The sequence below is a fragment of the Ursus americanus genome, chromosome 34, assembly GCF_024610735.1.
Source record: "Ursus americanus isolate L20-20 chromosome 34, mUrsAme1.1.p, whole genome shotgun sequence".
NCBI lineage: Eukaryota > Metazoa > Chordata > Mammalia > Carnivora > Ursidae > Ursus > Ursus americanus.
In genome coordinates, this window is record NC_142160.1 from 10,347,028 (window position 1) to 10,372,808 (window position 25,781).

The 25,781-nt window shown below is 44.3% G+C and overlaps 1 long non-coding RNA gene across 3 annotated transcripts in view; it reads left to right on the plus strand.

Moving 5' to 3' along the window:
- Positions 1-3,591: 3,591 nt before the first annotated feature.
- LOC123776425 (uncharacterized) overlaps positions 3,592-25,781 on the plus strand; it is a 75,097-nt gene continuing 52,907 nt past the window's right edge. For 2 of the 3 annotated variants that reach the window (XR_015722963.1, XR_015722962.1), the window contains exons 1-2: positions 3,604-3,994; positions 9,115-9,277. This is a non-coding gene — a long non-coding RNA (uncharacterized LOC123776425). Of the gene's footprint in view, positions 3,995-9,114; positions 9,278-25,781 lie in introns of all 3 variants that reach the window. The other variant, XR_015722964.1, reaches the window with a different exon arrangement.

Sequence of the window (25,781 nt, forward strand, 5' to 3'; positions counted from 1 at the left end):
AAAAGAAACCTTTACTTAAGTGTATTGGGATGAAGAGTTCAGCACACTTGATCAAGTGCTGGAAATCGAGACAAAAGGGCAAAGGCAATACTGTATTCACAGAAAAGATTAATTTTTCCAATTTTATACATAAACCTGAGATTGTCACAAGCAGATGATTCTCATTTTCTATCCACAAAAACTGAAAAACAAATCCAGAGTCTTATTTTTTCTCTTTCTTTTTTTCAATACATATATTTATTTAATATGAGTCACCGGTGTCTCATACAGAGAGAAAAATGAATAATTCATTAAAAACAGTCCTATTTGTCAATTAGAAACTGAGATTTAGTCATAAATTACTATCTCAACACATATAGTAGCCTCCTACACTTTTCAAAAAAATCAATAAGAGCCAAAATTTGTTTTTTTTTTTGAAAGACATGTGAAAGAAGGATGGAAAGGATGTCTTGCCACTGATCCATAGGAAGGGAATAAGTTGGTTTAAATTGAAATATGTGTAGTTTCTCACATTTCTCACTTTTCACATGACTGGATGTGAAAAATACAACTAAAACAATTGCAGTCGTAATGTATTGAGTTCTACCATGTGCCAGGTACCATTCATTTACTATTTCTTATTCTCACAACAACATTGCAAGATAAATATAAGCTCCAACTGGGATTGGAGGAGGCTGATTCTATGGACGACCAGCGACCAAGGTCATTTACAGCCAGTCTGCAAACTGACAGCTAGCTGGCTGTGTATCCTACACTCTTCATCTTACGTTTCAATGCCTCTTTTGACACCTGACTCTAAGGCTGGCAATTTTACTTGGTTACGTTCCAACTGATTAAATTATTAACTGCTGTTTCTAATGGGTTTTTAAAAAAAAATTATAGGCTTGCAATACTTATCGATTACCTACCAATTATAAGTGTATCACTCAGGATGGGCTAGGCTTTGTTTCATAGCAAACAACCCTAGAGGTCAGCGAGTTTAAATAACAAAAGTTTATTTCTTTTTTTTTTTTTTAAGATTTTATTTATTTATTCGACAGAGATAGAGACAGCCAGTGAGAGAGGGAACACAAGCGGGGGGAGTGGGAGAGGAAGAAGCAGGCTCATAGCGGAGGAGCCTGATGCGGGGCTTGATCCCATAATGCCGGGATCACGCCCTGAGCCAAAGGCAGACGCTCAACCGCTATGCCACCCAGGTGCCCCCAAAAGTTTATTTCTTGTTCACTCAACGTGTTCATCGTGGGTCAGCTGGGGCTCTGCTATAAGTTGACATTATCTCAGCTGAGGGAGGAACTATTCTCCAGAATATTAACAGTCACAACAGCCAAGAGAGAAGACAACGCTGAAGGGTCTTGCATTGGTGATTAGAATTTTGGCCCAAGGTGTCACACACCACTTTATGGACAGCTCAGTGATGACAATGGACCACATGTCCCTAGCCAACCATAGGGGTCCAGGAAGGGCAAACCTACTAGGCCCAGAAGACTCTAATAGAAAGATTCGGTATCAACAGGTATGCAGCTAGGTGCTGGGAGGAACACAAAGAATAAGACATGGTCTTTGTTCTTAGAAAGCTTACTGTTGAGGCAGGAAAAAAAAGCTACCTTAATGCAAAGAAGAGTAAGTGCCAAACTAGCATGAGCATCATGTGAGAGGAATACAGAGGGAAGAGTTCATTTTTAATTGATTTAATGTCACTGTTAATTTTAAGTGGCAAGAAGCCTTTGCAGAGAAGAATACAGATGAGCTTTAAAAGCTTGAAGGGTTTCAAAGCATCGAAGGATATTTTAGGGAGAAAGCTATTCCAACTAAGGGAACTGAGTGAAAGGGATTGGTACATTCAAGCAAAGATGGGTATAGTGGTAGGAAAGGAGAGGCAGGTGGGTAAGACGAGCAGTGAAATCAGGGACAGGAAAAGCCGCTTGGAGGCAGATCGTGGAAGTGTCCGCGCCACATGAGGAAACTGTGCCTTTATATCGAGGTTGCTATATTTAATCAGAACTATCTAGGAGACTCTTAGATGAATCAGTGTTGTCTCAGATGAATTGCCATCTTGACATAGTCACCATTCTTAGAAGGGTATGTTCTCATGCCACTTAGAGTAAAACAATAATACTGTTAGAGCAGAGTGCCTGGTGTGTAACAGGTGATCGATAAAGATGGAGGAATGAATGAGTAGGAAGAAATGTGAGAAAGGCCTTACGCATTAAATCTTTGACAGTCAAATTCTGAGTATCCACACCAATTTTTTTTAAGTAGGCTCCACCCCCAGTGTGCAGCCCATTGTGGGGCTTGAACTCATGACCCTGAGATCAAGACCTGAGCTGAGATCAAGAGCTGGACTCTCAACCTACAGAGCCACTCAGGTGCCTCAACACCTAATTTTTTTTTAAAACAAAGGATGAAAATTCTTGAAGAGAGCTGATCGTTTGAAGCCTCAGTGAAGTGTCAGCCAATTCTACATGCTTAATGCCTTCTCTGTCTTCCTTTCTTCAGCCTAAGATACGTTAATTCTTTTAACATTTCCTTTTAGGTTCAATCCTCCAATTCTTTAACCAAATTTGTCTTTTCTCTGAATTTTTTTCTAGGCCCTCTGTGTGTCTCAGGATCTCAGAGCCTCCAATTCTGGACAGAAGTCACTAAATGAGAGCTTGTCCCAACCCTTCAGATCTGCTGGGGCCTGGGGGAGAGGGTTATACACACTGCCTAGATGCAGGAGTTCTCATCTCGAGTCTGCAGTCCTGTAGACTCAGTAAAAGGAGCCATACTAGGAAACAAACAAAATTTAAAAAGCAAACAGAACCCCCCCAATCCTGCCTAGGGCTGTTAAAGAATACAGAACTTTCCAGCAGCCGAGAGACATTGTCAGCCCTGGACTAGGATTTTATACCTCACGGGAACAGAACAGGGTGACCTGAAGGAATAATGTTAACGGCTTGAGTTGGTCACAGCTGGGAGCTCGCCGTGTTTATCTGAAAATGCTGCTCTGCTTCCTTATGAAGAAAATAAAGAGAGGATCTTTGGGTCAATTAAGCAAAACCTTGCAAAGCATGTGTGGCAGTCTGGGATTCGTGATAGAAGAACAAGTGGAGAAGGAATGGACAGAGAGCCGGACGAGAGGAGGCAATATGGCAGACGCTGGGAGTGCCTACTGGTGTCTCAGCCGGTGCTTCTCAAACTGTTGGTCCATGTGAGTCACCTGAGAATCTCAGAACGTGCAGATTCTGATTCAGCGGGTCTGGGGCGGGGCTTGCAATTCTGAAGCTCTAGAAGCTCCCAGGTGATGCCAGCATTGCTGGCCCCTCCCTGAACCACACTTGAAGTAGCAAGCAGTCTGGGTAACCGCTTCACCTACAGCCTTTCGTTGGGAGAGCTCTAAAGGGTCAGGTGTTTACCCACGTTGTGTTCAGGGAGAGTAATCCCTCTGCAGCCTCACGGGGATGCGGGGATGCGCGTGAGCTTGTTAATCAGCTGGAGCCCATCATGGTAATTGTACCCCCTAAGCCAGTGATTGGCTTGGGGCGAGTCACGTGAACCATCCTTGTCAACGATATAAAAGGGAAAGCTGGGGTGGGCGGGGAAGCAGCAGCGAGGAAATGTTTGGGGAGGGTTTTCTGACTCTGGTAATGCAACCGAAAGTGGAAATTTGTCCCTTCCTGGCTTTGGAGGCTACTGGGTGAGGACGGGATCCTTGGAGCTGCCGTAGCCATCTTAAAGTGTAACGAGGGCTCTCCCTGGCCCCGTCCACCTACCTCCCTGTTGGATCCTCTCTCATCTTTTTTTTCTAGACACCACCTACTCTGGTTGAGCCTTGAACAAAAAATCTTGCCGGGCTCTATTTCGGATCCTCTTGTCTTCTCACCAGGCATCCTCCTAATTAGAGTTTTCACACTGTGGGCAGCAACTCGCTGTCAGGTCATTAGATCAACATAGAAGCCTGCGACCTGCCCTGGGAGAAAGGAGAGAGTATCAGGGAACATCACACGTGCCAGAGGTAAGAACGAGGGTAATTGTCGTTTGTGGTGTTTGTGTGATCGAACATGTCTTTCTTGTTGTAGGTCCTCATCAGAAAAGTTTGAAAGCCACCGGTTCTTGTGCTCTCGTATATTGCTATGATTCTCAAACTTCTCTGGCTCTGTTTCTACCTGCTTATCTTTATCAGTTCTAAGCCTCTCCCTTCCCCCACCTACTCCCCACATGCACTCAGAAAGCTCGGCAGTCCGCAGTGAAAGCTGGCCTCACCCTTGTGCCCTTCAAGCCTGCCCCCTGCTCACCCACCCCCCCACTCCAAACCTCCTCCCCCCACTTGCTGCTCGCATCGGGAAACGGCACTACCATCCACCCTCCCTCCCCAGGCAAACTGAACCCTGGGAGTCATTCTTAGCCTTTCACACCCAACATTCTCTGTCTCCAAATTTCCCTTTCAAAAGGTATCTTTCAGGTATCTTTCGGGCTTCCCCATCAGTGCTAGGGTTTTGATCCAAAGCACTGCCCTCTCCCTGCCTAACTCATCCTTTCCATAGCTCCTCTTAGCCCTTTCCGATCTGTTCTCACGCTGCAGCCAGAGGGACCTGTTAACCATTGTCACTTCTCTTAAATTGAAGGGTGAGGCCACCAGTCAATAACGTGGCTGGGAAGGAACTCCGTAACGGTCCCTGACCATCTCCCCTTCGCGGTCCTCCTGCTTCCCATTCGGGGCTGCCCTCAACCTTTCCTACGTCTGAATTGCCTCCTACTGGGGCCCCTGGAAATGCCTTTCCTTCCAGGAACTCTCTTCTGTCATCTCTTAACACATTAAACCTTCCCTTTTTATTGAAGTCTCAGAAGGCTGTTAACTCCTTAGGAAGTCCTTCCTTGGCTCCTGGATAAGAATAAGGTCCTTCCAGCATAAAGAGCAGCATAATTGGAATTATTTACCTGTTCTAAGGTCTTTTTCCCACTAAGACTATAAGCTTCATCAAGGCAAGGACCACATCTGCTTTGTCTCTTTGCCCCGGAACCACAGCACCAAACCCAGCGGCTGGTGTATGGCAGTCATTTGTGTTTTAAATAGATAAAAGAGGTGTTCGAGAAAACATTTCTTTAATTATGAGGACCACTTGTAGTGTTTCGTTTTTGTTTTTTTTTAAGATTTTATTTATTTATTTATTTATTTATTTATTTATTTATTTATTTGACAGAGACAGCCAGTGAGAGAGGGAACACAGGGGGAGTGGGAGAGGAAGAAGCAGGCTTCCAGTGGAGAAGCCTGATGTGGGGCTCGATCCCAGAACGCCAGGATCACGCCCTGAGCAGAAGGCAGACGCTTCACGACTGAGGCACCCAGGCGCCCCACATTTTTTTTTCTTTTTTAAAGAACAACCAATTGCCTGCAAGTGGGATGTTGCCAGCTGAAACACTCTGGGAGGTTTGGACCTGTTTAATATTCCAAAGAAGGGCTGGCAGCCCTAGCCGAAGGTCCTGTGTCTCACAGAAGCCTATATATTCACAGACTGTCTGACTTGCCCCTCATCTGACAGTAAGAGCCTGGCTAATGAGATTCCCACAGTGGTTCACTCTCAGGTTGACCTATCTGCATATTCAGAACCCACATTCAGAGATGTGACTTCGTGACACCTGAAATAGTGTGATTCTCTCTCGTTGACACTACCATTTGTCCTTTTTCTGTCCCTTCTGCTCCCCTGTCAGGGCCAGGCCTGCAAACAGGTCAGGCGCCCCGACTTCAGACAGCGAGGCTTCTCTTACTTTATTCGTCATGCCCTCCGCCACAGGAAACCTCGGATGTCCCCAGGGGATGCTGCCGTAATCCCCCTGGCCTTTCTTTGAAGTTGAAAATTAAAATGAGCTTTCTCCGGTTGCTTTTAAGTAATATAGTTAAATATTACAGTGTGGTTGACCCCTGCCTCCCCGCATCTTCCCTTTGACGTGATTCTGACTTGTGCTGACCGGCCTGCTGACCAGACAAACGTGGTCGAGCTGCAGAAGGAGGTAGCAGGAAAAGGGACATGTTATACTTTAATTAAAAAAAAAAAAAAAGCAATTGCATGCATGTGCCCAAAAGGCTTGGGACAGGCCATGAGGGTTCATGCACTGCATCATGCAGGAATGACCAAGGCCGGCCCTCCCGCAGGGCGCACCTGCTCTTCGCTCCAACCAGCGCAGTAGCCAGTGTGAGTATGGACTCCGTCCCGTGCAGGTGGGGAGCTGCACGGCCGCTTCTGTTTCCTAACGAGGGTGTCAGGAAGGGGTTAAGTGTGGTATTCCCCCCCCACCCACCCACCATGAGCTGAGACTCAGTCAGCTGGTCCACGAGGGGCAGCACAGGTCATCGTGTTACTCTTCTGTGCTGCTGGCAGAGGTCCGTGCAAAACCAGCCCTCAGTCGTGCATGAGGCCGTGGGGAGGCTGCTGATGGCGCAGCCAGTCCGAGTTGTATTCACATCAAGTCCCCGAGTTGTATTCACATCAGTGTTTCCCTTGCCCTGTCCGTGTAAGCTTTGGGGAGACAGGCCTGAGGCGGCTGCTGTGTCGTCTCAGCTTCAGGGAATGATCCCTGCCGTGGTTCACTGGAGAAGCTCCGGGGAAGCCCTCTTGTCTTTTTTTTCCCCCCTAAGATTTTATTGATTTGTCAGAGCACAAGCAGGGGGAGCGGCAGGAAGAGGGAGAAGCAGGCTCCCCACTGAGCAGGGAGCTCAACTGGGACCTCGATCCCAGGACTCTGGGACATGACCTGAGACGAAGGCAGACGCTTCACCGACTGAGCCATCCAGGCGTCCCGAAGTCCTTCTGCTCTCAATCACCACTTTGTTTCTGGGTACTCTTCACGTCACCTCCACTTAATACTTCACGTAGTCTCCGGCTCACTGTCCCTCTCTTTGCTTGGTCCTTACTCTTCGGCTCTCCTTCCTCTCCTCCCTTGTTCCAGCTGAATGTTCTTTGGTGACAGAAAGTGTTTGTCGTCACATGCTTCCTGCATGAGGGCCGTGCTCTCTGTATCAACTAGAGCAGCCTTGGCTTATTTACATCCGGGTCCCTAGGAACAGACTCGGAGATGGAGAGCTGCACAGAGCAGCTTTCTGAAGAGAACCCTCGAAGGAAGTGCAGACAGTGTCCTCAGGCAGGGGAGAAGCTGACCCCCTGCAGCTTGGACTCAGCCAAGCCTTCTAGAGACGTCCCACAGGGAGGCCGGGGGCCAGACTGTGCGAAGGGGACTATTCCCACCCCAGGTAGATCCCTTCAGTGGAGGGGGGTTCTGGAGGCTGGCAGCCACAGTGAGCTGCCCACAGGTGGCCTTCCCAGCCCCGTGCCAGGGGCTACCCCTGTGTCTGCTACAAGATTCTATCTGGTCTTTGGACAAACACCCTGGTTTTCCCCCACAAAAAGTTGGGGGGGGGGATGAATTCCACAAAATAATCTAGATACTCGGCTTCTGTTAAAAAATGAGAACTAGCAGACCGGTCAGAGTCCAGTCAGGTAAAGAAAATCCACACTGGGTGTTGCAACACAGAGGTTTAAAATGGGGGGTTCAAGAGGCAAGTGGTGGCGACGCTGACCGGAGAAGGGATGCGTATAACCCATAGGTAGTAACAGCAGGAAGGAGCCCCCACTCCTCGACCTGGAGGGAGGGACCTAATGGCGCGTTATCAAAATCCAGAGGCTCAAAGAAGGGAGTCAGTGGAGCGGAGGACCTGAGAAAGGGAGCCCTAGCAGCTGCTGGTAGACTTGCAGGGGCAGCCAGGCTGGGTCTGGAGGGGGGAGGAGAGCTGGGACCCGACACCAGCTACTGCTGCTGGGGCGAAGGGGACAGTTGCGGTGAAGCTGGTGGTGCCAACAAGCCCGTGGGACACCATGACACCCTCGTGCCCACCTCCCGCCCTCCCTGGCGCCCTCTGGTGCCCCCTACTGGCAGAACCTAGCAGGACCGCGGTGGACAGAGGAGCCCGCCCAGACCCGCTCTGCAGAACGCAGAAGGGTCGATCTTCCTAACAGGCACATCTAGGAATTTGGCGTCCACGGACGGGCACGGTACCCACCAAGGAGATGCCCCTCAACTTCCTTTTTAAAAAGGGACAGGTGCCCTCAGTGAGCTCGATGCCCACCTGGCCAGTGTCTCGTTCATTTACCTTCCCAGCCAGGTCCTGGTGGGCATTTGTCTGCTGCCCTTGTATGAAAATACTGCTCTCCACCTCCACCCCCTACTCCCCCCACCCCCACCACCCCAAAGATCGAGACCCTTTTTTGAGACGGGATCCCAAAATGAGCATGAGCATGAGATTTAATGCTGAAAACCTTGTCTCCAGGACCACCTCCTGTTGTTGTTCGTCCTGGGACCACACTTCTCCTCTGTCTCCCCCTCCCCGCCCAGTCCACAGGCACCCTCACCCGACCCCTCTGGATGAGAGAGATGTGAGGCCTCCTGTTCCTGATTTTTCTGGAACTTACGTGCACCACTCCATCCGTGGGGCTCTAACCTGTCACTCATGCTCCTGTTTCGTTCCCCTCATCCTCCTTCTCCTGTGAGGAGGGGGCTGTGAAGGCCAGTCCCTTTCCCACCCCAGGCAGCCCGGCAAGTGCTGTCTCAAGGGAATCAAGGGAATTTTGATTCCCTTGAGACAGAGCACAGCCCTAAGTGGAATTATTTTCCCTTGGTATGGATTTTTTTTTGGGGGAGGGGGGTAGAATTGATGTAATCAGGGCTTGGCAAAATAGTCACATTTTTCTGGTCTTTAAGGAAGGCTAGAACTGTTCTAGCAAATTAGTAGATCGCATTGAAGCCACTACTCGTTTGGGAACTTAAGGTCGTGGAGCCCAGAGCAGGGAACTAGGGGTTACGGGTCTTGAGTACTTTGCCAGTTTGAGGGCCTGCAGAGGCTGGTTGAGGGGGAAGCTGAGGGCCCCGAGGCGGGGGCGGGGGGGGGGGGATGGGGAGCACGGTGTGGCTGGAGGGGCCTGGCTCTGGCTGCCTGTCACTGCTTATGGGCCGTGGGCACGGTGTCACCACCCCGAGGCCTGGTCTGTGACCTGAGGGGGAATAGACTCTGTGACCTCTCTTATTTTCCTACAGTTTTCAGATACTCAAATTCAAAGTTTCCTTCTCTCCTTACCCCCTACTTAGGACCCCCCCCCCTCCAGCGGATGAGCAGATCCCTCATCTCCTCAGCCACTTGTCACGGCTGGATGTGACCCGTCCCGCACGCCACCCCCAGCCTGCCCGGCCCGGCCGAAGCCCGAACACGAGAGAGCCTGTGTGTGTGCTTTAGATTCTGTACAGAACTCAGGTATGTTAGACATGACTTTTCTCTGCTGGCAAGACGCGACCATTGACCATAATGATTTGAGTACCTACTGTGTGCCAGGCTCCCTGTATGTTCTGTCTAAATCTCTGACGCTTTTCTCATTTTGCGCTACAAAACTGAGGCTCGGGGTGCTTGGATGACCCAGGGCAAGGAAGGGACAAAATGGGATTTGGCATCCAGAGCGCATCGTAAGAAAATTACGTTTCAAAGTCTTTCATTCGTCAGGTTGTGTTAAGGAGGAGGTCTCGCTGTGGTATTAATGCATATTTTAAGTTTTATTTTTTGTTCTTTGTTTTGTCTTTATATTTCCGTTTCTGACATATTTTTTAACACCTCTGTAACACCTGCTTCTCTTCCCTCCCCACTTCCTCTTGACAGAGCGAATCTGACTTTGGCAGGCAAGAGACGCGCGCTAGACGTTAATGACATTGTTTTGCATGTGTTGTATACATTCTCATAGTTACCTCCTATTTATGGCAAGTGATGCTGATTTCCCATTTACAGTTAGAGACATGGTTTCTTTTTGAAATAAACTCAAGTTAACAAACTGCATCGGGGTGCTTGGGTAGCCTGGGTAGCTCTGTCGGTTAAGCGTCCGACTCTGCTCTGGTCTTGATCTCAGAGTCTTGAGTTCAAGCCCCACACTGGGCGTGGAACCTACTAGAAACAAAAACAAAAAACAACAAAAACCTGCATCGAGTTTTAAAAAGAAATTAAGTACTGGGGCACCTGGGTGGCTCAGCTGGTTAAACACCTGCCTTCAGCTCAGGTCGGGATCCCAGGGTCCTGGAGTCAAGGGAGTGCTGCGTCCGGCTCCCTGCTCAGCAGGAAGTCTGCTTCTCCCTCTCCCTCTGCCCCGGCTCCCTCCTTGGGCGCACATGTGCTCTCTCTGTCTCTCTCTGAAATAAATAAAATATCTTAAAAAAAATGCAGTTCCTAATACCTGAGCTGGTCCTTGGCTGTAGCAGGTATCATGAGGGCATGAACTTACATAACCTTTCTGAACATCTAGCCGGCGTCTTCGTGATGCAGCCGTGTGACACTTAGAGCAGATTGCCCGTTCCTTCCTGTGGGTCTCTGGAGGAAAGGCACGCTGCGCAAGTCAGGACAACAGGGGCATCTAACTTCCAAATACACATTTATTGGTAAAAGCTGTGCCTAGTTTCCCACTGTTCTGTAAAATCACAGAGTTGGGGGGAAATTTGACTGTGTCTGCGGTGATTAGCATGCAATTTTTCCTCTTTAATATTCAGATTGTGTTTATTACTCTAAGGCGCTTACAGCCTTTGAAGTACATTATTTTTTACATCCATCCCCTGCTGCTGCCTCCCCCACACACCCCCAGGACGTGGAGAACAGCAGTCAAATGTGGGAGCCTGCTCCAGTAATCGTTTCCCAAGTACAGAGCTTATTAAGGAAAGTCCGGGGACTTGTAGAGCGTGTATCTTACTCACACGGGGCCGAATGATGATGTGGTAAAGCTTCGGTGCTGTTAAAATACCCAAGTGTCTGGAAATACAAAGTGGAATCTGTGTGTAGAGGTGAACCTTTTAAAAGAGCTCATGGGACCTATTTTGGTGTGATCATGGAGTTTCAAGAGGAATTAACTTCCAACAAGCCGCCATGTAAATTTGGAGGTTGATGGCTGGTGTGGGGTGTTGGTCGCGGGAGACTGAAATGAAGCTTACCTGGGCTCTCAAGTGTGGATATTTGCTAGTCAAAACAACTATTAGGTCCTCAGCATAAAAGGTAAAGGAGCATGCTTCATGATACTTAAGGTACAAGCATACCGAAGAGACAAGTATACCGAGACCGTTAGCTTAGTATTTCTATTAGGGAATAATTGGAACCAGTAGAATGATGTAGGACAGCATGGTCTCCTGACCAGCATAGTCAGCATTCCCCAGGAAGACAGATTGTCAGGCCCCAGCCTAGAACTACTGAATCCGGAACTCAGGGGAGAGGCCCCAGCGAGGTCCCACACAAGTCCAGCTTGTGTTTTAACAAGCCTTCTAGGTGATTCTGATGCATACTCTAATGTCGCAGACCCACCAGTTGAGAGGAAAGGCAGTTTGCATTGTACACATTACATCTGTCTAAAAATACTTCTGCCATATGCTGACCGCAGACACAAGTAAACACAGAATGAGCATTAGTTCCTCTTTACGTCTTCCCTTTGTATACCGAGGAAAAAGAATACAGTCCTCTTCTAGACTGAAGGAGGACAACTTTGCCATCCTGACTCCATTCTAGGACAGCCACAGTGTTCCAGAGCCCAGGGCTTGACTCAGAGTGAAGAATAAGAACACTGTGATTTGTTATTAGCTCAGGATGTAGGATCTGACACAGAAGAGGATTCCCGTGGAAGATGGTGGTCCAAGATGTTCCCCTAGACACCACAGCAAGGCCCTGGGATGTGCAAGGGAGGACACACTGGAAGGCAAGCAGAGAGTGTGTCTATGCGTTGGGGATGGGGAAGGCGGGGTCCCTTGCTTTGACAAGGGTGTTGGAAAGAGGCCAGGGCTGGGCATCTACTCAGCTTTGCCATGGTTTTAACCCTTCAAGGCTCTGCAACCCATTCATTGGATGAAACTCACTGTGTCTTTTCTCACCGCTGGGTCTCAATTAAAAAAAAAAAAAAAGGAAAAGATACTGTGGTGAGTTTAACCTAATCCCTCAAAGGAAAGGGAGCCTGCCTTTCTTCCTCACCCTATGTCTTTGGGCCTGGAATACTGCCTACCGCATAAGTGATAAATATTTGAAAGTATCAGTGAGGCTGGTGGTAGAGTGTATTAAAAAGGTGAAAGGTAGGGCGGGATGTTTCCCCTTGAGACGACCGGGTGGGAAAGAGCCAGAGGCTGACACTCCCTATAGAGTATCTTGGTCAATCCAAGGAAATCTGGGTAAGTGTGGAAGTTCGGCAGTCAGGGGTCAGGAGTTGGGCAGAACTGACTTACATAGGAGAAAGGGAAGAAAATGAGGTCAGGATAGTCTGGGAGTCCATAAATTATATATGAGCTCTATGAACCAATACTCAACAAGTGAGTCCCAGTTACATGCCAGGTACTACTCCCAGAGACACTTGTGATTTTGCAGCAAACAAACAGAAAAATCCCTGTAATCTTGGAGCAGATAGCAACGGGCTCTGGAGAGAATATTAATAATAGCTACTTAATGATTTAATAATATCAACTGGGGCACCTGGGTGGCTCAGTTGGTTGAGCATCTGTCTTTCTGCTCTGGTCTTGGTCTTAGGGTTATAAGTTCAAGCCCTGCGTTGGCTTCCATGCTGGGCATGAAACCTAAAAAAAAAAAAGACAATAAAATTAAAAATATCAATTAATGATTCCTTTCCTTACCATCTGCCAGGCAGTGCCACCATTAGTTCACTTAGACTTCACCACCTGCTGATGAGGAAGTAGCTTGTGGGCTTCTATTCTTACGCCAGCTCTCAGTTTTCCCAGGGTCATTCTTTTGACCTTGACTTTGGGGGGCACAAGCCTTGGGGGGGAGTAGAGTCAGAACTAAAGGCCCAAGATACTGCCTTTCAATGTGGCTACTAATGTGTAGGCGAGTCACCTCGCCACTTAGCGCTGGCTCCCGGAAGGAAGACTGAACAACATGGCCGCCTTGAATGGAATAGGTTTTGGTGCCATGTTTATATGAAAACTAAGTTGTAACACAAGGTTTTAAAAGAAGGAACATCAAATGTTTTTATTTCATGGTGTGTTGTCAGGAGAACATTAACAGTGAAGTGTGCTATAAATTCTCTCGAAAACGACTTTATAAAAAGTAGTACTGCCCAATTGACATGAATTTGGTCGAAAACTCCAGCCAGATGGTGATTACTAAAACAAACAAAAAACCTTACAGTTAAACAGATGTACACATTCTTGTCTTAACAGTTTCCAGAAAGAAGTTAAATGTATACATACAGATAGATATTCCAGCCAGAAGTGCCAATACCCCAACAGTTCTCCCAAATGTCAAGTTTTTCAGAAATCTTCAACTTTATCTGGGGGCTCTTACTGTTCCTCATGCCTTCTACGCCTGGAGTTTGCTACTCTAACTTCATTATTTAGTCATTAAGCTAGTAGAGGATTGTGAAACATCTGCATTGTCCCGGATGCTGTGGACACAGCAGCAAACCAGACACAGGACAGTTAATCATCCAGTGGGAAGACAGATCCCGGACACGTAAATCTCAAGCATTCAGAGTTGCTCCAGAAAATAAGACCGTATTTTTCCCTCACCCTAGGCAAAGTCTACCTGGACTACTTGTATCCTGCCTCTGGATTGACCCCTCCCTACAGTGGCTGAGAGCTGAAGCATCCTTTCCATCCAAAAATAGGAGTCCCATTCCAACCATAGGGATGTGGGACAGCCCTAAGGCCTGGCAAGACAATCCCCTTAGGGTCTGACTTGGAGGTTGTCATGAGAAGTCCAGTCATAATTGTGGATGGGCTCCCATCAGCCACCCTATGCCCTATTCATCTCCTGTTCAGCCAGCTCTTTCTTACCCAGGAGTCCCAAAATCTTAGGGTCCAGTCTCACTTGGGTCACCTTGAACCAGGAGAAGTTGGGGTCCGAGAGGTCCAGGTGCTCTAGGACTCAGAATTCCCTGCTCTATCAAGGACAGTTTTAGCTATCCTACAGTTGAGGAAGAATTGGAGCATTCCTCGGGGGAGCTTAACTCTATTTATAACATTGTTTCTATGGGAAAAAGTGTTCCTAGTGACAATCAATTTAAAACAGAATTCTGAGATCACAGCCTTTCCATTGCTGGAGGACTGCTGGTAACTGTTCACATGTAGAGATTACATTGAAGTGTTTTTTTTTTTTAAATGCATCTAATGAGTTTTTAAATCAAGTGATTTTTTTAAAGAAACGATGTTTATTTCAATAGGTAACGTTCATTATTCAGTGTCCACTGGCCATGGAATTGAAGTCTGCATGAGTATAATCTCATGTCATCTTCACAATAACCCCCTGAGGTGCACAAGAAGAATCCGAGCCCATGTAGGATCCTTTGCTGCTGGCAGCTTTCGAGCCCCACCCTTCTGCCCCACATCTTGACAAGCTTGTAAAGAAGGCTCAGGTGTTCTCTCCTTTTGCGCTGGTTGGAAGTTGAAATCACGTAAACTCTGTTTGCAAGGGGAAATCCTCCCCTTAAACTCCAAAACCAGTGTCCTTTCCCTGCTCCCCTAAACCACTCTTATACCTGCTTGGCTGCCCACCTTACTCTCCCCAGAAAGCCCCAGAACTTCCGTGACTTAGAAACCTTTTTAGAGCCTCGTGGCCTCTGCGTGGCATCATCAGTCTCAACACCCAAACCACATTTTGGGGGAGGGGCCTACCTCCCCCCTGAGAGGGGACCACAGCAGGTGGGTAGAGCATTCTCTGCTTTGCAGATGAGGACCCTGGGCCTCAGAGATGAATCGCTTGCCAGAAGTTGTAGAACCAGATGACTGGGTCTTAACCAGTCTACTCTCGTCCTGTTTCAGGTCAGTTGAGTTTTACCTTTTGAAAATTAGCGTGCAGGGCACCTGGGTAGTTTAAGCATCTAACTCTTGGTTTCGGCTCAGGTCATGATCTCAGGCTCCCGGGATCAAGCCCTGCAACTGGCAGGGAGTCTGCTTGAGGATTCTCTCCCTAGCCTTCTGTCTCTCTGTCTCTCAAATAAATAAATCTTAAAAAAAAATTAGTGTGCAGAGTTGCATTGAGGGCTCATACGTCTTGCTAATATTTAACACCTACATGTCTCAAGCCCTTTTTATGCATTACCTCATGGTATCCTCTTACCCCCTCTGTGAGCTTAATACCATTGTTATTTCCCATTTTTGTAGATGAGGAAACTGAGTAACAGCACACTTAACTTAGGCAAAATCAACCGACTAAGCGATGGCAGTGCTTGGACTGGAACCCAGGCTTTGTGGCTCCGAATTGGTACTCTTAGCCACAGGGCTAAGATGTCTCTTATATGGTGTATACATAAAAAAGCTGGTGATGAACCCAGGGTACAAGGGTTGTATTCTTGCCACTGCTTAAGTGGACAGCCCTTGTTTAGAAGAAACCCTGTATTAATGATGCATTCACTGATTTCATTAGTATTCTTATATTATCTATACACACTCCCTCACTACTGTAAACTTCTAGAAGGAAAAGCCAATAATTTGTTGTCTCTGACATCCCTCTCCCCTGCCCCCAACAACCAGGAGATTGTTTTTTAGATGATGGGTGCTCGACAAATGACGTTTAAATCGCTTAAAATCAGTGGGTGTTGCAGACCAAGTCCCTTCGGGTTCACCTCCAGCCTCCATACTGCACTACACATCATTACAAATAGGCCAAGACTCTTCAGCAATTGCCATGGAAACCTTCTAGAATCCTTGTTCTCTATCTTGTGCCATCTGTGTGACTAAATGTATAGCAAGGAAAATAATCTGTAATTTCTCATAGAAAGAGCCCCAAATTCGCCACAAAAGTATATATTTTTAAACCATCTGCTTCCCCTCTAGGCTTTCCAGCAACTTCTCTGCAGCTAATAAATTGTATGACATTTTTCATGGCTGATTTACCGTACATGGCTACTAGCTCTAGAAACCCAGTTATTTGGAAGGGTAGGAAAAACTAGGAAACAAAGAAAATCAGCATGGATTACAGCACTAAGGGTTGGCACAAATGTGCAAATTACTTCAGTCTGTGTGCTGGAGGCAAGGTTTGTGCTTTTAAATCTTGGCCTTGACCTCATGTCCCTCAAAAGCCTTGGCCCAATAGTTAGTAAAATTTGCCTGTGAACAAAGCTAGCCAATAACACAGAGGTGTCAGAAGACAAAGGAGCCTCTGAAAGACTTTGAGGAAGAACACTTTACGTAACCCTCAAATGCAGTCACTCCTCCGATGAAATAGATCAAAGCTAGAGGGTGAAGTGTGTGAGTCAGAAGGTACTTCATTCAGTTTAATGGTTTTCAATCTGTGCTCTGAGGAACCCCCGAATTCCCTCTGGAACTGCCAGAGGAAAGAGGTGAGTGCAGTCATTCCTAGACTCACCTACCCAGCTTTCCCAGAGCACCTCTATATTTATTTGGTTTTCACCTGAGGATTCTCATAAAATTGATCTTAAAGAGTCTGAGAAACTCCTGCTGTAGTCCAGCTACGTCATTTTAGACTTGAGGACACAGAAAGCCAGAAAGGTATTTGATTTGCTAAGGCCTCAGAGATACTCAGGTGTAGTCAAGAGTAGAACAGTTCTCGGAGTCCCCAGTCTAATCCTCTCTCATTGGTCTTTCTGGCTGCAAATATAAGGTTAAGGTGGGTCTGCCGCTCAAAGACAGAGTTCTGACATATTTTCTCAATCCCCACCCTGAAATTCGTTCTCTTGTTGACTAACTTCTTGCTTCTCTGATTTTATTTTCATCTGGCCAATCGCATTAGCTGCCTAGTCGAGATCTTTCCAACAATATCCTCATTGCTTTTCAGGTAGATAAATAGTGTTTATTTCCTGAAAATTCCCAGTGCACTATGTCCTGGGAGAAATCAAGCCTGCAGGAGCCTATCAGCAAGGTTCTAGGTCTTGATATCTCCAAGAAATGGTACTCCGTGTGACCCACTGCAAAGAAAACATTTTTTATTCCTGGCGTGGGAAAATCATAAAATCTCTCTTTGATGGAAGTTAAACAGCTAAATTCTTCAGGCTTCCCAGGAGAAAAAAAAAAATAATAATAATAAAGGAGAAAAGCCTATGTTGTCTTTGTTAAATGGAACAGGTTGCAAGTGATAGCACTGGTACTGGAAGAGACCAGGGAGATGATTCTCCTGCAGGGGAATCTATGGTTTCCAGTACTGGCCATCACCATCTTCAGGACTGCCGCCATTTCTTGAGCGCTTACTGTGAACCCAGCAACTGTGCTAAGCTCTTTATCAGCGCTGCCATTTCATCTCCATGATCCCTCTGGGTTTTATTATCTCCCCCCTCCCCCCCCCCCCGTTCTTCAGGTATGGAAATTAAGGTTCACAATGGCTGAATCAGTGCCCCAGTGTTGCACAGCTACCTGGAATGTCATTCCCTCTGTCTTCCATGGATGGTGACTGCCAGCCTCATGGAGCTGGTAAACGGCAGATTCAGGAATCACACCAGGACTGTCAGGATCCAAAGCCCAAGTTCTAATCACTTATGCAAGCATCTGCTTCAGAAATCCATATGTGTCCTCAGACTCTGTGAGTCTCGTATTGATAATTGTTGATAATTTGTTGATAATTATGAGTCAAGAAGGAAGTAAGTTGGCAATTAGTGGGTGTGACTCAAACCCAAGACAAGTTCCCAAGGAGACTTTATTTACTCCGGATTTCTTTTTCTAGATATCAAATAGTTTTAGTTTTATGGGAATTTTTTTTTTTTAATTTTTAGTTTGAAGCAATTTCTAACTTAGAGGAAAGTTGCATTAAGAGTGAAGAATTTCCAAACACTTGTTACCGGATTTAACAATTATTCCCATTTTACTACATGTGCTTCTCTGGTTTGCTCACTCATTCTCTCTCTCTCTCTCTCTCTCTCTCTCTCTCTATATATATATATATATATAATCACATATACACCATATATAATTATACATGTATACATTTTAGTTGTCCTTCAAATGTCCCTGGGAACCAAAATCACCTGAGTGCTAGTTAGAATGCAAATTCCTGGACCTTCCCCCAGAATTGCTAAACCAGAAATCCTGGGGTGGCAAGCTTATGGCCCTCCAGGGGATCCTAAAGTTCACCCAAGTTTGAGAACCACTGTCCTGTGGAAGAACATTTGAGTTCACCCAAGTTTGAGAACCACTGTCTTGTGGAAGAACATTTGGTGGAAAATTGTTCTAAGTATTTGCTCTTTTTCTCATAAAAGGAGAGGCGTTGGGAAAAGTTGGGAGGTGTAGCTTAGTCTTTCAACGGTTGACCATGGCATAAAAAAAAATAATAATTGTTGAGTTTTTCTCCAGCCCACTGAATTGGTTCATATGAAGGGACTCCATAGGCTAATGTAAGTTCTAGGACGTAGTGTTCTCATAAAGATGCAAATAGGACTTTCCAAATTATTGCCTGGAATGGATTCATTTCTGTGTACTTAATGCCTCCAAAACTGTTCTAACTTTCCTGCTCATACCATACAAAAGCAACCTTATAGAAATGCAAATATAATCACTATAGAGAAGCTTAATGATTATTTACATGATGCTTACCAAAGTGGTTTATTATAATTTTTAGAGGATGAGAGTTTGAGTTGAATCTCCCCCTTCTAGAATGCAGTTTAATAAGGCTGTCAAACTTTGAAGTGACAGATGAAATCATCAACCATGTAAAATTCACATTTCTCCCTTTAAATAAGTGATTCAGAGTTTACAACCTGCAAAGTGAATATTCCCAGCTTCAAAGTGTGTGTGTGTGTGTATGTGTGTGTACTTGCAAGTGGAGCCTTAGTCTTACAATAGGTTAGATGGTTACCAAACAATTATTTATTTCTGTAGTCGGGGTCAGTTACCAGCCATCATAAAACGGGCTGACCATGACTGTGTATATAGAGCAAGGGATAAACTTCCATAGAAGGAACCCTGGAAAACTTATCTTTGGACTATTAAAGTCTGAGTATATCTCTGTGAAGTAGTCCTTTTAGGGAGGTTTCTTCTCAGTGAATATGACATTATGTCATATTATAATAAGTAGCTGAAATTATAAAGACTTGATGATCCATTTATTTCAGACTGAAGTCCTTAAAGAATAAGAGGAGGAGGAGGCAGAATTGGGGGCAGTTTCTCAGGGTGTTTTAAAATGAAATCTAACCTGTATTTAGAATTCGTGTGTAGGGAGGGAGAAGAAGGGAGAAGAATATTCATTTCCTGGGATTTACAAGCTATGGAATCTGGATGGTGTTTATGTATGTTTATTCTAAAACTTCAAAGAGCTCTATCTCACAACATCTCAGCAAAGATGAGAGAACAAATGAACAAAGAACACAACCTAACGTATTTGGGGATTTTTATTCCTCCCTCCACAGGCGAGGTAATCTTTTTGGAAACTGACCACTCTCAAAAATCACCTTGTAATTTTGATACTTCCTCCTCCCAACAATCCTAGCCATGACTTACAGTTAAAGCCTCGCAACCCCCTCCTCATACTACGTCCCCTGTAGCTCTCTCCTCTTACGAATGACTTTGATGTTTGGCAACTCCTTTCCCCCTAACTTCAGGTCCCGCATCGAGCGTATGAAGTCCCATCACACATCACATTTTATGGTGGGCACCATGGAAATATCACATTTCTGATAAGTGATCCATGAAAATGTATCAGTATCGCTTTTATGGCGATGTAATCGTAAGAGCTCTGAACTCAGGATCCAGAAACCTGAATTTGAGTTTGGGTTTGACTACTAATTAGTTCATAAACTTGGGTTCATGCTAAAGCTCATTGTCCCCATTTGTAAAATGAGGAGGTTGGAGTAGGTGACCTAGAAAATACGCTTGACCACTCAAATTCTATGATACTTTTTACCCTAGTTTTATTGAGATATGATTGACATATAATGCTGCATAAGTCTAAGGTGAACAGTATATAATGACTTACCTGTATTGTGACATGGTTATTACAGTAAGTTTTGCTAACATCTACCATCTCATATAAAGAAAAAAATGTTTTCTTCCCTTGTGATAAGAACTGTTAGGATCTACTGTTTTAACAACTTTTATATATACTCCACAACAATGCTAGCCAGAAGTTGTCATGTTGTGCATTACATCCTTAGGACTTACTTATCTTATAACTGGAAGTTGGTGCTTTTTGCCCACCTTCCTCTAATTCCCCTCCCCCACCCTCTGCCTCCAGGAACCACAAGTTTGACCTCCTTTTCTATGAATTTGGTTTCTTCCTTTTTTCTTTTTCTTAAGATTCCACATATAAGTGTGATCAGACAGTATTTGTCTTTCTCTTATTTATTTCACCTACCATAATGCCCTCAAGGTTCATTCACGTTGTCCCAAGTGGCAGGAATTCTTCTTTGTTATGGCTGAATAATATTCCATTGTGTGTATATGCCACCACTTCTTTATCCATTCGTCATTGATGGACACTTGGGTGGTTTTCCTGATGTGGTTATTGTGCAAGCATGGGGGTGCAGAAATAATTTTGACATAGTGCTTTCATTTCCTTTGGATGTATTCCTAGAAATGGGATGTCGGATCATATAATAGTTTTAATTTTTTTTTAAGAACCCCCTTACTCTTTTCCAAGTGGCTGTATACATTTACATTCCCACCAACAGTGCACAGGAGTGCCCTTGGCTCCATATCCTCACCAGCAATTTTTATCTCTTGTCCTTTTGATGGTGGTCATTCTAACAGGCGGTAGATGATACCGCATTGTGATTTTGATCTGCATTTCTCTAATGATTACTGATGTAGAGTACCTTTCATGTACCTGTTGGCCATCCATATATCTTCTTTGGAAAAATGTCATTCAGGTCCTTTGCCCATTTTTTAGATTGGATTTTTTTGGGTTTTTTTGTTACTGAGTTCTGTGAGTTCTTTATATATTTTGTATGTTAAATCCTTATTGGGTATATGGTTAGCAAACATTTTTTCCCCTCCCATAGGTTGCTTTCTACTTTGTTGATCATTCCTTTTGCTGTGCAGAAGCCTTTATCTGATCTGGTCCCACTCGTTTATTTTTTATTTTGTGGGTGTGCCTTACGTGTTATATCCAAAAAATCATTGCCACAACCTTATCAAGGAACTTCCTTCCTCTGTTTTCTTCGAGGACTTTTGTGGTTTCCAGTCTTGTCTTGCATTTAAACCTTTAATCCACTTCAAGTTAATTTTTGTGAGTGGTGTGAGATAGGGGTCTATTTCCATTCTTTAGCATGTGAATATCCCATTTTCCCAGCACCGTTTATTGAAGACACTGTTTTTTCCCCATTGAGTATCCTTGGCTCCCTTGTCAAATATTAGTTGAATGTCTATGCATGGGTTTATTTCTGGGCTCATGATTCTCTTCTGTTTGTCTGTGTGTCTATTTTTATGCCAGTACCATATTGTTTTGATTACTATAGCTGTGTAACATAGCTTGAAGTCAACAAGTGTGATGTCTCCTGCTTTGTTCTTTTTTCTCAGGACTGCTTTGCTATTTGGGGTCTTTTCTAATTCCATATAAATTTTAGGATCTTTTTTTTATTTCTGTAATAAATGGAACTGGAATTTTGATAGGGATTGTGTTGAAGCTATAGATAGCTTTGGGTAATGTGGACATTTTAAGTATTAATTCTTCCAGTACATTAATGTGGGATATCTTTCCATTTACTTATGTCTTCTTAGATTTCTTTCATTGCTATCCTATAGTTTTCAATGTAGAGATCTTTCACCTCCTTGGCTAAATTTATTCCTAAGTATTTGATTGGTTTTTTTTGATGCTATTGAAATGATATAATTTTCTTTATTTTTCAGATAATTCAGTGTTAGTGTATAGAAATGATACTGATGTTTGTTAATTTTGTATTCTGCAACTTTGCTGAATTTTTTGATTAGGTCTAACAGTTTTTTGGTAGAGTCCTTAGGTGTGTGTGTGTGTGTGTGTGTGTGTGTGTGTGTATGTGTGTGTGTGTGTGTGTGTGTGTGTGTGTTTATTTATTTATTTATTTATGTCATCTGCTAATAGAGACCATTTTACTTCTTCTTAAGTCCTGATGCCTTTTATTTCTTGCCCGGTACCTCTAGCTAAAACTTCTAGTACTCTGTTAAATAGGAGTGTGAACATAGGCACCTTTGCTTGGTTTTTGATCTTAGAGGAAAAGCTTTCAACCTTTTACCATTGAGAATGATGTTAGCTGTGGGCTTGTCATATATGATCTTTATTAGATTAAGGTACATCCACTTTGTACCTGATTTGTTAAGAGTTTTTACATAAATATATGTTGAATTTTGTCAAAAGCATTTTTTGCATCTATTGAGATGATTATGTAAATATTTTCTTTTATTCTATGAATGTGATGTAGCAGATATATTTGTGTATGTTGAACCATCCTTGCGTCCCAGAGATAAATCCCACTAGATCATGTAAATGATCCTTGTGTTGTGCTGCCATATTTTATTTGCTAGTTTTTTATTGAGAATTTTTGTATCTACATCATCAGGGATATTGGCCTGTAGTTGTCTTTTGTCGTAGTGACCTGTCCTGGCTTTGGTATCAGGGTAGTGCTAGCCTCATAAAATGAATTTGACAGTGTCCCCTCCTCTTCTCTTTTTTTGGGGAGAATCTGGTAAGTATTGACATTAATTCTGCTTTAAATGTTTTGCACAATTTGCCTGTGAAACCATTTCACCCAGAGCTTTTCTTTGGTGGTAGATTTTTGATGACTGATCCAATCTCTCTACTAATAATTATTCAGTTCAGATTTCCTATGTCTTCCTGATTCAGTCTTGGTAGGTTGTATATCTTATGACACTTTTTCACATTCTGTCCCAAGAGCTGCAAATATAAATTTTAAAAATAATAATAAATAGCACTTGAAAAGGAAACCAACATTTTTAAAACTCAATGTACCAGAAAGTGTGCCAAGTATATTTTTGTGGATTATCTAATGTTATCTTTACAACAACTGTGCAAGATGTTTTGATTTTATTTCCATTTTATAGATGGAAGAATGAATTTCAGAGCAGGTAAATAATTTCTGATTATTACATGGACTTAAAGTGCCAAATCTATCATTTAAACTACTTGGGTTTCAGATAAAAAAGATTTGAGTCTATATAATTTATTAACAGGATTAGACTTCCACCAGTTATTGTATGTGACTTTGTCTGTGGATATATATTTTTGTGTACACATATTACTCAGAGACTGTTTAGAAAGTAGAGCCAGACTCCATAACCATTTTAGAGAGTGAGAAACTTGACATGGAAGAAATAGGTAACTTGCTTAAGGATAAATCTTCTAGTAGTGGAATCAGAAGGGAAGGGATTTTTCATAAGACTCTTCTCGAGCTTAAGAAGAAGTCAAAGATTCCACAACAGGAAAGGCAGAAGTTACAGAGCCATACACAGCCTTTTAGGGAGAATGAGAAAAATGCATACTCTGAATTGAGCTTTTAAAAAATTCAAGTAGTTCTTTAATAAGTTGCAAATATTTATTGGGTATCCTATAAGAGATACCCCTCGAGGAATGTGCAGATGGCATCACCTTCCCCAGAGTCCTAACAGCCATGCAGAAGCACCAGTCACCACGGTCTGGGAGAGTTACTCCCTCAGTAGCGCATGGCTAGCCTGACTTGTCCGTTTATAAAAATGTACCATTCACTTCAAGAAAGTGAAATTCTTGTGCAAATCTTCTCTGCCAATAGAAGGCATCACCCAAAAAAGACAGTGTCAAAGGAAATGCTTCTAACCGAAGAATACTGGCCAGTAACACTTACCTGCCCATGTCCGCTAGACCCCTGATCTTTGCCAAGAGATGGGGATTTCCTTTTGGTTAATGAAGTAAACAGCCCCACGCTGTTGAACGAACCAGTCAGTGTTCTGTGTCTGTAAGTGAGAAGCATCCTGGGTAAAATGCCCAGATCTAATGACTCGTAGTATTCAATATAGGATTGTTGAATTATCACGAAATTTGAAGAATAATGGCAGTTAATGCCAACAACTTTTGGGTTCTGTAACAAAGTAGCAGAGGAGTTATCTGGGGGCATTTTGGACTTTATTTCACCACTATTCTTATTAGGGCCAAGTCTCTGTTAATGCTACCTCCAACAGTCAAATGCTATCCAAAATCAACGTGAACTTGAGGTTCTTTGGGTTCTTGTTTTTGGCATAAGCAGCAAGAAGAAACCCTTGAAAAACCGTGTTTTGAAATGTTTCTTCTCTAATTGTGCTTTTGTACGCACAGTTGGACGAAATGTCTAGTTCCCTTAGGGAAAGAACCATCCACATAAACAAAGAGGGTAAAGCTGCTTTTTTTCATTTTTGCTTTTATTTCCTTCTTTCATGCATCTGTGTAATGACTCACGGAGCACACCACTTACTGGATGCTGGATAGTGCAGAATGACAGAAACAAATATCTGTTCTCGGGAACTGCATATCTGGCTGGGTAAGACAGATGGATAAATAAATAAATACTAAAATATGTGATAGAGAAACATATTTGAGGGAAAAAAGATGATTTTAAGAAAATGAGGCATTGACCCAAGTGAGGGGGGAGAGACCAGTGAGGGGGACTTCACAGCAGTGGCATTGCTTGGGTCAGCCAGGCAAGGACTGGGAAGAGGACGGAGGAGCAGAGAATATGCTCCTGGGCACTGAGACCCTATCTAGAGCCCCTTGGTGTTCTGTCTCACGTGGGCTAGAGAAAATCTACAGGAGAAGGAAGGGGAGAACCACTGTGGAACCTGAGAGTCAGTGTGGTGTCCAAGCTGGAGAGAGAGAGAGAGAGAGAGAAGAGAGCAGAGAAGCATTAGGTAGAGGGCCAAACCCCTAGTCAGGTACCAAACAGGTGAGAGATTGGGACTGAGTGTCGAGAAACAGGAAGAGGGAATTAAAATGCCTTCTACTCTTTAAAATCTTGATTGTGAACGAGGAGCCGGGATGAAAATGGTTCCTATCCTTTCCTTAGAGCAGTTGGCGGGTATTCACTTGTAGATCTTTTTTTTTTTTTAAGCTCAAGTCAATTATGTGGTTATTTAGCTACATTTGATATTTTGGAGGCTTAAAATTTGCCATTTTCTTCCAGATAGTTAGTGTCCCAACTCCCTCCCCCAAGAGGGCACTCTGAATCGCCCACACAGTCTGAGACAGCAGTGGCAGGAACGCTCTCATGGACTTTGCATGTGCAAATACGGGGTATAGAGGAATGCATCTCTTAGGGTTACCCTTGTCTGTCGGTGTATACCCCAGAGCAGAGACGAAAACAGGTTTCAGGTACCCACTCTGCCCCATAGACTAGCGGGCTTTCCAGAAATCTCTACTGTGCAGGATTCTGAGGCTGTAACCAGACCTAGCGAAGACTCTGAGTGCCTTGATTGAGAAGCTGTGCGTGTTGGTTGCAGACCCTGATGCCACCTCTAGCTTTGCCACAAGGTAGGCGTATGACCTTGAACAAGTCATTTCACCTTCGTGGACCCCAGTTTCTTCACATCTAAAAAATGGAAGCTGGATTATTCTTCCTCCCAGCCTGACATTCAGATTTTAAGATGCCGAGAGTCCTTTTTCTATTACAGATTCGTTTCTGAGTTACAGCTTGTACAGTCCAGGAAAAAAAGGACCCTAGGATATACCATTTTAAGAAGAAGTAACTCACTTAAGCCTTAGCTGATGGTACATTCTATTTTGATAAAGTGGCATTAATAATTTGACAGTAATACACAGTTCATTGTGACCATGTTTGGACTTTTAAGGTCTGAGTGGGAGCTGTGGCTGGGCCAGGGCCTTAGCTGCCACTTAACCAGGCTTCTCATCCTTCTCCTCTTTCCTT